Genomic DNA, 12078 nt, shown 5'->3' on the forward strand with positions numbered 1-12078 from the left:
GTCTGATAATTCAAATCTCTCTGTTAGAAAAGACGTGATTGTCAAAATACTTAGAATGAGTGAGGAATGTGGGGAATGACAGAGCACGCGTATTCGAATGAACATCGTATTGCTGGTTCGCTCGCTCAGAGGGCTGGTTATCATTGACAATGAAAACAACTCCCGTGAGCCCACGCTCTTTTCTGACATCATAAAGTACGTCTTTTGTTATTATTTTGATTGAGTTACATACTGTACAAAAATTACATACTGTATTTTAACCTTGTTTAATCTTTATTCACTAGAACCAAGACTTATAAAGCATATTTAAAATGTGTAAATGTTTCACATTGTTTCAACAATGTACAGTAACAAGATATTTTTCAACATCTGAAGTTTTTCAAACAATAATGGGAACTTTGAAAATTATTTTAATATGCAAAACTGTTACCCAATCATAGCAGTGGACGTTCATTTTTCATGTCTTCAATGCGGCATATACCATCCGAAAGAGAGGGTTCAAAACAGGATTGAAAATTGCTTATTTCTTATGTTTTTTTAAGTAAACGTCTTGATAATATTATTATAAGTGGACATCAAAGTTCAGAGACAAAATCCAGTTCATGACCCCTTTAAAGATTACCATTCAGCATGCCAGTATATCTGTTGAGCACCCCTAAAACAGTAAATCTTCTCATAAGATAGGATTTCAAATCTATACTTAGCAGAAGACAGATGGAGATTTGAGAATATGAGCTGTCACCGCAGCAGGCCCTTAGCACTAAGAGTTCTGGTAGATTTTTTTTTATCCATTGGTAGTCCCAAAATAAACTCAATGCAATAGCATTTTAATCCCAGTGCCCTGTTGCCCAGACTGGCCCACTGGATGATGTCACGGCGCTTGTCAGAGTGAAGCTGAAATTCACATTTTATTGGGTAACCATTCAGCAGTGACATAATGGTTTTAAGCATCCAGTGTGTTGTATATTTGTGTATATATATATATATATGTGTGTGTGTGTGTGTGTGTGTGTGTGTGTGTGTGTGTTTTTTCTTCTAAAGAATAATTCACTGATGCTCACCAAGCTATTGCTGATAGTGTTTTTTTGAGTGTTTTTAGCATATTTGTTATAGTTATTGGTTATTACAGCTTTGATTTCCAGTTTTTCTGTAGGTTTAATTGGTTGCAGAACTGTGTGGTGAGGGGGCGTGGTTTTCGCGTCGTCTGTAGTGAGAGACGAGTCAATGAGCTGTGCGGTGAGTAAGTGGGTCAAGTACAGATGATGAACACCTGTGTCTGATTGCAGTGTGGGGAGACTGATAAAAGCCACACAGTGGGAGAGGACGAGAGAGAGAGAGCTGGCTGGAACTCGTGCGCTGGAAGGAGAGAAGTTGACGCTGACCGTTTTTCGACGTGGAAAGAGTTTTGTGAATGAATTTATGCTGTAGCCGTGCTACGGTGAATGTGCTGTGTGCACACCTTTTGTTTTGTCAGAATCTGAGTAAATGAAGTTACGTACGAGTTTCAGTCTCGCAGACCCTGTCTCCTTCTTCCTACCCTCCTATTTGAACCCTGTTGCACTGGTGCCGAAACCCGGGAAGAAGGAGGCTGCCGCCGCCATGCAGAGCCCGTCAGGATCGCCGTTTGCGGAGATCATTCAATCCCTCTTCAGAGGGACCAACACCAAGCCCTGCTGACCATTAAAGAAGAGCACGAGCAGCACTTCAAGGCCAGCAGGAAGACCGCGAGTTGTTCCAGAGCTGTTTAGACCAGGGGATTTCGGCCACCCCCTCCGCAGCGTCAGCCTCGGCCCTGTCATTGTCCAAGATGGGTCCACAGGACGAGCCGGAGGCGTTCCTGGACCTGTTTGAAAGGACGGCTGAGGCCCGGGGGTGGCCCAAAGCAGACTGGCCACTGCGGCTCATCCCACTGCTGTCTGGGGAGTCGCAGATCGCCGCCCACCAACTGCCAGTCTCAAGTCTCCTGGTCTATCAAGATCTACGGTGCGCCATCCTGCAGCGGGTCGGTCGGACCCCTGAACAACATCGTCAACGCTTCAGGTCCCTGACCATCGAAGAGTCCGGCCGGCCCTTCGTGATGGCGCAACAGCTCCGGGACTCCTGCCGCAGATGGCTGATGGCCGTGGGAAGCGACGTTTAGAAAATCATCGACCAGGTGGTACTGGAGTAGTTTATTGTGAAGATGCCAAAAAAAACTGCTCAATGGGTACAGTGCCACCATCCGACGTCGCTGGACCAGGCCATCCAACTGGTGGAAGATCACATGGTGGCGTGCTCTGGGGCAAACCCCTCCCCTCTGTCTCTCTCTCTCCCTCTCTGTCTCTCTCTTCCCCAGCCTCTCTCTCTTCCCCTTCTGCCAAACCTGTTCCTTCTCCCAGGTCTCGCGGTGGCACGAGATGGAGGTACGGGTGGCCGGGGATTTCTCCACCCTGGCTCCGGTGGCACCGCTCTCCCCACACCAATCCCTTGTCCTGATTCCCGCCGCTGGGACAGCGGTAAAGCCCGGGCCGGCCTGTTGGCGCTGTTGGGACCCGGGCCACTTTATCGACTGATGTCAGGTGATGGAGGTGGGGACACTGGTTCGGGTCCCCGACGCGCCATGGGCCGCGCCCGATCAAGTTGGCTTGTACCAGATACCTGTGAGTATCAAGGGGGTACTTATCAGGCTTTGGTGGATTCAGGATGCAACCAAACCTCTATTCATCAAAGCCTGGTTCGATCTGGGGCATTGGATAACAGCCGCGTGGTTAAGGTGCAGTGTGTGCATGGGGTGGTGGTGAGTTATCCCTTAATGTTAGTAAAAATTTTATTTAGGGGACAAAAGCATAGTGTGGCAGTTGCAGTTAACCCGCACCTCCGGCATCCGCTAATTTTGGGGATGGATTGGCCGGGTTTAAGGAATTATTGAGGTATTTATGTGCGGATACCTCTTGGGGGGAAAAGCAGCAGGGGAAGACAGCGGTGGTTCAGGTAGGAGATGCTGTACCAGGACCTCTGGGTACTGCTGTAGGGGAAGAGAGCACTCTAGAGAGAAATATCCTCTCTGAGCGCGATGATTTTCCCCTGGAGCAGTCCCAGGATGAGACGCTAAAACATGCGTTCGATAAGGTCCATTCCATCGACGGTCAGCTACTCCGCCCGGACCAACCACTCTCTTACCCCTACTTTTGCGTGATCAAAGATAGGTTGTATCAGGTGACCCAAGACGCCCAGACAAAGGAGGATACAACCCAGTTATTAGTACCAAAGAGCCGTCGGGAAATGCTTTTTCAGGCGGCTCACTGTAATCCGATGGCCGGACATGTAGGGCAAACGGCGACACTAAAAACCGTCTCATGGCCCGATTCTTTTGGCCGGGCATTCACGAGAACGTGCGCAGGTGGTGCGCGTCTTGTCGCGAATTTCAGTTAATCCACTGGCCAACCCAAAAGCCCCCATTGTGCCCCCTTCCGCTGATGCAGGTCCCCTTCGAACGAATTGGTATGGACCTCATCAGGCCATTAGAACTGTCAGCACGAGGGCATCGTTTTGCGTTAGTCTTGGTGGATTACGCAACACGATACCCGGAGGCAGTCCCGCTTCGCAATATCTCAGCTAAGAGTGTGGCAAGCGCGCTGTTTTCGTTAATCTCCCGGGTGGGGATCCCTAAAGAGATCCTCACCGATCAAGGCACGGCGTTTATGTCACGAACGGTTCGTGAGCTTTATGAATTATTGGGCATTAAATCGATTCGCACCAGCATCTATCACCCACAAACGGACGGTCTGGTCGAACGTTTTAATCATACATTGAAAGCCATGATTCGTAAGTTCGTTCATGAAGACACCAAAAATTGCGATAAATGGCTGGAACCTCTTTTGTTCGCTGTACGCGAGGTCCCCCAAGCCTCCACGGGGTTTTCCCCTTTCGAGCTTCTTTTCGGTCGTCAGCCCCGCGGGGTGTTGGATGTACTGAGGGAGACTTGGGAGGATGGACCGTCCGCTAGTAAGAACGAAATTCAGTATGTCCTAGACCTGAGAACAAAATTCCACACATTGGGGCGGCTATCTTTGGAGAATTTGTTACAGGCCCAGGACAGACAGAGACAGCAATACAATAGGGGGGCTAGACTTCGTCAATTTGCACCAGGAGATAAGGTCCTTTTATTACTTCCCACGTCCAGCTTGAAATTACTCGCAAAGTGGCAAGGGCCATTTGAGGTCACACGGCGAATTGGTGATCTCAGCTATGAGGTAATTCGAACTGATAGGGGCGGGGGACGTCAGATTTATCACCTCAACCTGCTTAAAAAATGGGTTGAGGCTGAGGCAGTGATGCTGGCGACAGTGGTGAGTGGAGAGGAGGACCTCGGGCCAGAAGCGAATATCAAACCCCATTCATTCCCCTTGGCTCCCTCTGGCGACCACCTCTCACCCTCGCAGCTCACTGATATCAAAACCTTACAAGCAGAGTTTGCAGATGTGTTCTCTCCCCTGCCTGGTCGAACGAACCTCATTCAGCACCACGTTGAGACGGATCCGAGGGTCGTAATACGTTGCCGCCCGTATCGTTTGCCTGAACACAAAAAGAAAATAGTTCAGGCCGAATTAGAGACAATGCTGGACATGGGGGTAATAGAAGAGTCTAACAGTGACTGGGCGAGCCCGATAGTTTTAGTACCTAAACCTGACGGCTCGATGCGGTTCTGTGTGGATTATAGAAAGGTGAACGCGGTGTCTAAATTTGATGGGTATCCAATGCCGAGGATTGACAAATTGCTTGATCGGCTTGGTTCTGATCACTTTTATTCGAAGCTGGACTTAACGAAGGGGTATTGGCAGATCCCCTTATCTCCAATATCCAAAGAAAAAACAGCTTTTACCATGCCGTTCGGGTTACACCAATTTGTCACGCTTCCGTTCGGGTGTTTGGGGCACCGGCGACTTTTCAGCGTTTGATGGACAGGATTCTCCGGCCGCATGCTGCATATGCCGCTGCGTATTTAGATGACATCATCATCTATAGTAATGATTGGCAGCGTCATATGCAGTATTTGCGTGCTGTCCTGAAAACGCTGAGAAGAGCTGGGCTCACGGCCAACCCCAAGAAGTGTGCAATTGGGCGGGTTGAAGTAAAGTATCTGGGCTTCCACTAGGGGCATGGATAGGTGCGTCCCCAAATTGATAAGACAGCTGTGGTTGCAACCTGTTTGAGTCCTAAGACCAAAAAGGAGGTTAGGCAGTTCCTGGGGCTAGCGGGATATTATAGACGGTTTGTACCTAATTATTCGGACCTTGCTAGCCCGCTGACTAATCTGACTAAAAAGGGCACTCCAGATACAGTTCAGTGGACTGACTTTTTTCTCCCTTTCATCCTACAGACAGACGCCTCGGACAGGGGTTTGGGCGCGGTCCAGGAGGTGGGGGGGGGGATACGGCCGGTGCTGTACATCAGTCGGAAGCTTTCTGAGAGAGAGACGATGTACAGCACCATTGAAAAGGAGTTTTTGGCCATCCGATGGGCTGTCCTCACCCTCCGCTACTACCTGGCTTTATAACCCTTTAATACCACTGTTTGACCCCCTTTCGCCTTCAAAGCTGCCTTAATTCAGAAAGCATTCTTTAGAAATGTTGGCCCATATTGATAGGATGGCATCTTGCAGTTTATGTGTGGGATGCACATCCATGGCATGAAGCTCCTGTTCCACCACATCCCAAAGATGCTCTACTGGGTTGAGATCTGGTGACTGTGGGGCCATTTTAGTACAGTGAACTCATTGTCATGTTCAAGACACCATTTGAAATGATTCAAGCTTTGTGACATGGTGCATTATCCTGCTGGAAGTAGCCACCAGAGGTACTGTACATGGTGGCCATAAAGGGATGAACATGGTCAGAAACAATGCTCAGGTAGGTTGTGGCATTTAAACGATACCCAACTGGCACTAAGGGGCCTAAAGTGTTCCAAGAAAACATCCCCCAGACCATTACACCACCAGCAGCAACCTTCACAGTGGTAACAAAGCATGATGGATCCATGTTCTCATTCTGTTTACTCCAAATCCTGACTCTACCATCTGAATGTCTCAACTCGCATTAAAGTCCCCGTGAACCGGAAGTTGCAAACGATTTTTCTCCAGTGCTGTGACGTATTTCCAAGTGAAACAGAATATTGAACAGAGGGCAGGGTTTTACCCAGTGGGCATTTGATGTCAATTTAACATCAAAATGACATCAAACATTGATGTCAAAATTACGTCACAAAATAGGTCAAAAATGAAAGTCAATTTGACGTCAAAGTGACAACGTCAATTTGATGTCAAGATTTTGACCTCTGCCGATGTCATTTTGATGTTATTTTGATCATGCTTTGTATGCATTTGATGCCAATTCAACATTTATTTGACGTCAAGATGTCATCATGTTGACGTCATTTTAATGCTATTTTGATATCATACAATATCAAGCTTTGATATCAATTCAACATAAATGTGACATCAAACATTGATGTCAAAATTACATAAAATTATTGACATATTTTGATATCATTTCAATGCTAAGCATCACTCAATTCCAACCTAAATGTACAATGACTGACAACATACACATACTTTGAGATCTGATATGTTTATTTTATTTTTTTGAGCAGTGTAATGCAGTGGGGGGGGGGGGCTATGGGTCACTCAAGGGCTCTCAAATGCCTGTAAAAGGGAACAAGAGAACAAGAAAACAAGAAAGCAAACATTAAAATGGGGCCTGTTCATTAACATAACAAATGCTTAGTACCCATCAGTAGTAGGCTACTCTACAGTATATAGAAAACTAAAAGATAATCCACATTATAGCCTAATCACATGCAGTTGTCAGATGTGCACTACTAATTAGGGCTTTCAAATGATTAATCAATCGCATCCAAAATAAAAGCTTTTGTTTTTTGTTTACATAATATGTGATTGCACTGTATATATATATATATATATATATATATACACACACACACACACACACATGCTTGTATATATTTAAGAAATATTTTCATGTTTATGCTGTACATAGATTTATATATAATTTAAATTATTTATAAATAACATTTTTTTATTAAATATACATGCATGTGTGTGTATATATATATATACACAAAATAATTATACACAGTGCACCCACATGTATTATGTAAACAAACTTTTATTTTGGATGTGATTAATCGTGATTAATCATTTGACAGCCCTAGTACTAATATATGATAATGGATCGAGTCAATTTTTGGTTAATTTGTGTTAACAGTGTCATATGTCAGGATCTCATTTCACTGCTAGTCATCAGTCCACATTTTGTGCGGAATTGTAGAATGTGAACATTCATTCAAAGCCAGACAGCAGTGATTTCAAAACATCACATTCGTCCAGGCTCTTCCCTATGTATGCGATTGATATCTTTTTTTTTCCATGGAGAATATTTTTCCCCCTATATCTTTCCAACATGTTTCGAAGGACCAGGTGTAGGGGTAAAATGAAGGGGAAGGGTAAAAAAAGAGAAATTGAATTGGGCCTAATCTACATTGTTTGCAGCAGCTCCTACCTTCCGGCGCCCAGTGCCCCCTCTTCTGTCCGGTGCAGCGAGCAAATGGTTGGCCGTAAGGCTACCAATGGAAGCTTCTGTGATGCCGGGTTGTTACTTCTAGATGGCACCTGAAAAAATGTAACAGCAATTGCCATTTATCTTGCACATACTGATCAAAATAAAAATCATGTAGAGAATAGAGCTATAGGTGATGTAGGTGCACAAATAGAAAATATAATTACCTATTGCGACCTTATAAAGTTCAATTCTTCTGAAAGGCAGCTTGTCACCAGTCCCATCCATGTTCAGTATAGACATGAGGCTATTTGTGAGCACTCTGTAAATAAAAATGTGAATAAACAAAGTTATACATGCTGTACAGGAAGAAATGTGAAATAATGTCAGGGCTCACAAAATCGCTAGCCAGACGTCCCGGGCTATATTGTGTTTTCAGTAGGGCTACCAAAATACATAACTGTCCTGCCCAACAGGCTATCTGAAATAGTATGATCAAATTCCCCTAAACTTCTGCCTCGTTCCCCTAAATATATGTGATTAAGTGTAAACCACACAAATTCGTGTTCGCTTCGGTCTTGTTATAATCAGATTCAGCGTGTTCTTCATCTTCAATCCGCAGATCTGGGCGTATTCATTTAAGAGTATTAAATACATTTTAAGATATTAACCGCACAACTTCAGAGACTGACCTTTTCATCACAATGTTGATATTTTCCCACAGGGTAGCTGCACCAATTTGACATCGGAGCTGTCTGAAGGAATAATTTAGCAAATATGCAGAAATGTATATGAGGAACAAGAATATGTGAATAAGATATTGTATGTCTAATAATTGCATCTGTTAGCAAATGTTTGTTTTACTTTTTCATAGTAACCTACCATGAGTTTTCGTTTTTCCTCGCTGGTTAGCTGTCTGTTAAGCTGTTGAAGCGGAGTCGTTTTTGGAACTCTGAATGTCAGACCAAAGAGAGCAAGACATCATATTCTATACAAACAAAAAATTTGCATTAAAAAAAAAAAATTCAATGCAGCAGCTATTTTTTGTTTAGAAGAACACACTTACTTTTCTCTTACATTGGGAAAGGAATATTTTTAGGACAGTAACGTTATATGGATACTACCATTGCAACTTACCTCTTATTCAAATCAGTGACAGATCTGGGGCTGGTAACGTTAAGTTACGCTGGAAAAAAAAAATTAAAACATTTCACATGCTTAGGATATCATTTTACTATCATTGTTAATTTGTCATCTCTAACGTTAGCCTTGTAACGGGCTAAAGCTTGAAATGTCCACTTTTAAACCAACAAATTCGAATCGACAGTAAATATCGTCGCCGGTCGGTTTGGCCCCAGAAAACCAGTAAAATCGACATTTTTCCACACACACACACACACACACGCGCGCGCACACACACACACACACACACACACACACACACACACACACTTTTAAAATCATACGATGGCAGACAGGAAGACACTTCTTCCATCATACCAGAATGTCAACGTTACAGTTAAGCTAATCTCCGGTTAAATTAGCAAGCTAACTCGCTCAGGTAAAGGGCAAGGCTGTGGAATTATTCGACATATTTCTGACAATTACACCCAATCAGATTAAGTAGCCTATGTATAAGATGGTGTATTAACATAATAACAACAATAGCATATGCTAGCTGGTTACTTACCAAGAGTTGAAAGAGGAGTATTTTTTAAAATTGAAATCGACGATCTCTCTGGCAGTGAGCAGACGTGTGAGTGAGGGCGGTTATGCAAATCTTCTACTTTTCCGCGCGATATGACCAGGATGTGACGTCTTTTTGTAGTCAATTTGTAGTCGATGATGATCATTTTAAAAATCAGCTTCAATGTCAGATTAAATTGACCTTTTATAGTATATGCAATTATAGTGTCTGCTGTCATTTTAATCAAGAACTGAATTAAACTAGCTAGGATTTAAATAAAATAAAAATGCAAAATACATAGACCTACAACTTTCAAGATCGGTCTTTTAGATGTTGAAAATTAGTCGCATTGATTTACAGTGAGTAATAAATATACTTTTTCAGACATCGTTTTGATATACATTTCACATCAAATTGACGTTTTAATTCCTGACATCAAATCAACATCGATTTAATGTCAATGATATTGACCTGAGATGTAGGGACAAGAAAAAACATGTCGGATTGATACCTTTGTTTGGCCTCTTTACAACCACAAGGTAATAATTACAAAATATAATGAAAATATTCATATTCATGCATGTTATACATGGTGGTCAAAATCTTGACTATTTGTTGATGTCAAATTGACGTCAAGGTGCCCGCTGGGTACTCTAGCGCTCCTCCTCTCCATCTCTCGCTCATAGCAAACTAACGGTTTGAGGGGAGTGGTTAAGCGTTTCCCCACCCAAACTGTGAAACCTACGTCATCAGAAAAATGAAACTGTTCCAGACCGGAAGTAACTTTTCAGATTTTGATTAAAGATTACTAAGGTAAAACATTTTTTTAATATATATGTAGAAAAGGCCCCAAAGTTATTTTAGTGTTGCTATTATTTAGTGTAGTTGACCATATTAGGGTTTAGGTTTCACGTTGACTTCCGTTGATTCAGCGCTTGTAACGGTGGTTGAGGCGCGCGTTGGTTTGTATACTATCTGACATCACATACTTAGTATGCAGTAGGATAGAGATAGTCGGTTGGTCAGTCGGTTGTGTGAGCTGCACTTTCCCTCAGAGTGTGCGTAAATGAAAAAAGTAAGTAAAACTGTGGTATTATATTATTAGTTAAAGTAGTTATTTCTGTTATTTGATGTAGATAAGAGTTAGGAGGAGTCGATTTGAGACTGAGGTGCTAATTATATTCGCGTTTGTACATTTCACGTAGGCTACGAGCTTCGACTCATCTGATTTAGTACGTCAGGTTAAAGATATATCGTGTTTAGATGTGTTTATACTTTATATTTGTTGTTAGGATTGATCAGCACTTTGTGGTTGAGTATTATAAGAAGTAAGTGATGTTAGTGGGAATTAATTTAACTTATAATAGAAAATCTGAGGATCCTTTATAAGTGTTTGAATTTTTACATTAATCTTACATTATCAGAGTTTAAGAGATATACTGTATAGTTATATGCTGATTATTGTTTGCTTTTGTTTAGTAATGTATATTAGTGCATAGAGAGGAATGAGTGCATGCATAGCTATGTTTGATTTATTCATTTGTAATTTGTTTCTCTCTTTATAGAAACCACACACACACACACACCAATACTCACAGAATTGCAAGAAAGAGGAATAAAGAAACAGAATCAGAATTATTTCTCCACTATTTATTTCATACTCTGGAACATTTGGCCTTAAGAGGTGTTCTGGCCGACACACCTGAGTGAACTTGGTGATAAATCCAGAACTAGCACATAGACTAAGTGTCTACCTATTATCTTCACTACAATATATTCACTTGCACGGATTAATTGTTCACCACAAGACTAGTAATATGCCCTAACAAAGTAAATAGGTTCAATTTTGATTTCACGGGGACTTTAAGTTCAAGGTGTTGACACTTGCTTACAGATCAACCACTGGCTCAGCTACCTCCTACTTTCACTCACTCTTAAGAGTCTACATCCCTTCCAGAACCCTACGATTGATCAATAAGCGACGACTCGTTGTACCATCACAAAAAGACACAAAATCACTCTCCAGAACATTTTAATTAACGGTTCATTGCTGGTGGAATGATCTGCCCATCATCATCCAGAATGCAGAATGACAGCATTCAAAAGACAACTGAAAACTCATCTCTTCCGTGAGCAATTAACATAAAAATAAATAAATGATATTTAAATCCTTACTTGCCCGGTTTATGCTACTCTGAGCAATGTTTTAACTTTGTATTTTAGCACTTCTTGTGTTGTTATTGCCTCTTCAAGATGACTTGTTTGATTTAGTCCTCAGATGTAAGTCGCTTTGGATAAAAGCGTCTGCTGAATGACTAAATGTAATGGAAATGTAAATCGAGACTCATCAGACCAGACAACATTTTTCCAGTCTTCAACTGTCCAATTTTGGTGAGCTCTTGTATCTTTTTCCTATTTTTAGTGGAAATGAGTGGTAACCGGTGGGGTCTTCTGCTGTTGTAGCCCATCTACCTGAAGGTTGTGCTTGTAGTGGCTTCACAAATTCTTTGCTGCATACCTCGATTGTAACGAGTGGTTATTTCAGTCAAATTTGCTCTTCTATCAGCTTGAATCAGTTGGCCCATTCTCCTCTGACCTCTAGCATCAACAAGGCTTTTTCGCCCACAGGACTGCCGCATGCTGGATGTTTTTTCCCTTTTCACACCATTTCCCTTTTCTTTGTAAACCCTAGAAATGGTTGTGCGTGAAAATCCCAGTAACTGAGCAGATTGTGAAATACTCAGACCGGCCCATCTGGAACCAACAACCATGCCATGCTCAAAATTGCTTAAATCACCTTTCTTTCTCATTCTGACATTCAGTTTGGAGTTCAGGAGA

The 12078-nt window shown here is 42.6% G+C and overlaps 1 long non-coding RNA gene across 2 annotated transcripts; it reads right to left on the reverse strand.

Moving 5' to 3' along the window:
• Positions 1-6074: 6074 nt before the first annotated feature.
• LOC120485952 (uncharacterized) lies at positions 6075-9884 on the reverse strand. Of its 2 annotated transcripts, none has more exons than XR_016168239.1 (7): positions 9244-9884; positions 8691-8739; positions 8436-8505; positions 8246-8308; positions 7781-7875; positions 7557-7666; positions 6075-6679 (listed from the first exon to the last, which is right to left on the reverse strand). It is a non-coding gene; the product is annotated as an uncharacterized LOC120485952 (long non-coding RNA). The 2 variants fall into 2 exon arrangements; XR_016168238.1 differs by having other exon boundaries at positions 8436-8541.
• Positions 9885-12078: the final 2194 nt, after the last annotated feature.

Source organism: Pimephales promelas, chromosome 4 (genome assembly GCF_988280905.1).
Source record: "Pimephales promelas chromosome 4, fPimPro1.hap1.1, whole genome shotgun sequence".
In the NCBI taxonomy this organism is placed as follows: Eukaryota; Metazoa; Chordata; class Actinopteri; order Cypriniformes; family Leuciscidae; genus Pimephales; species Pimephales promelas.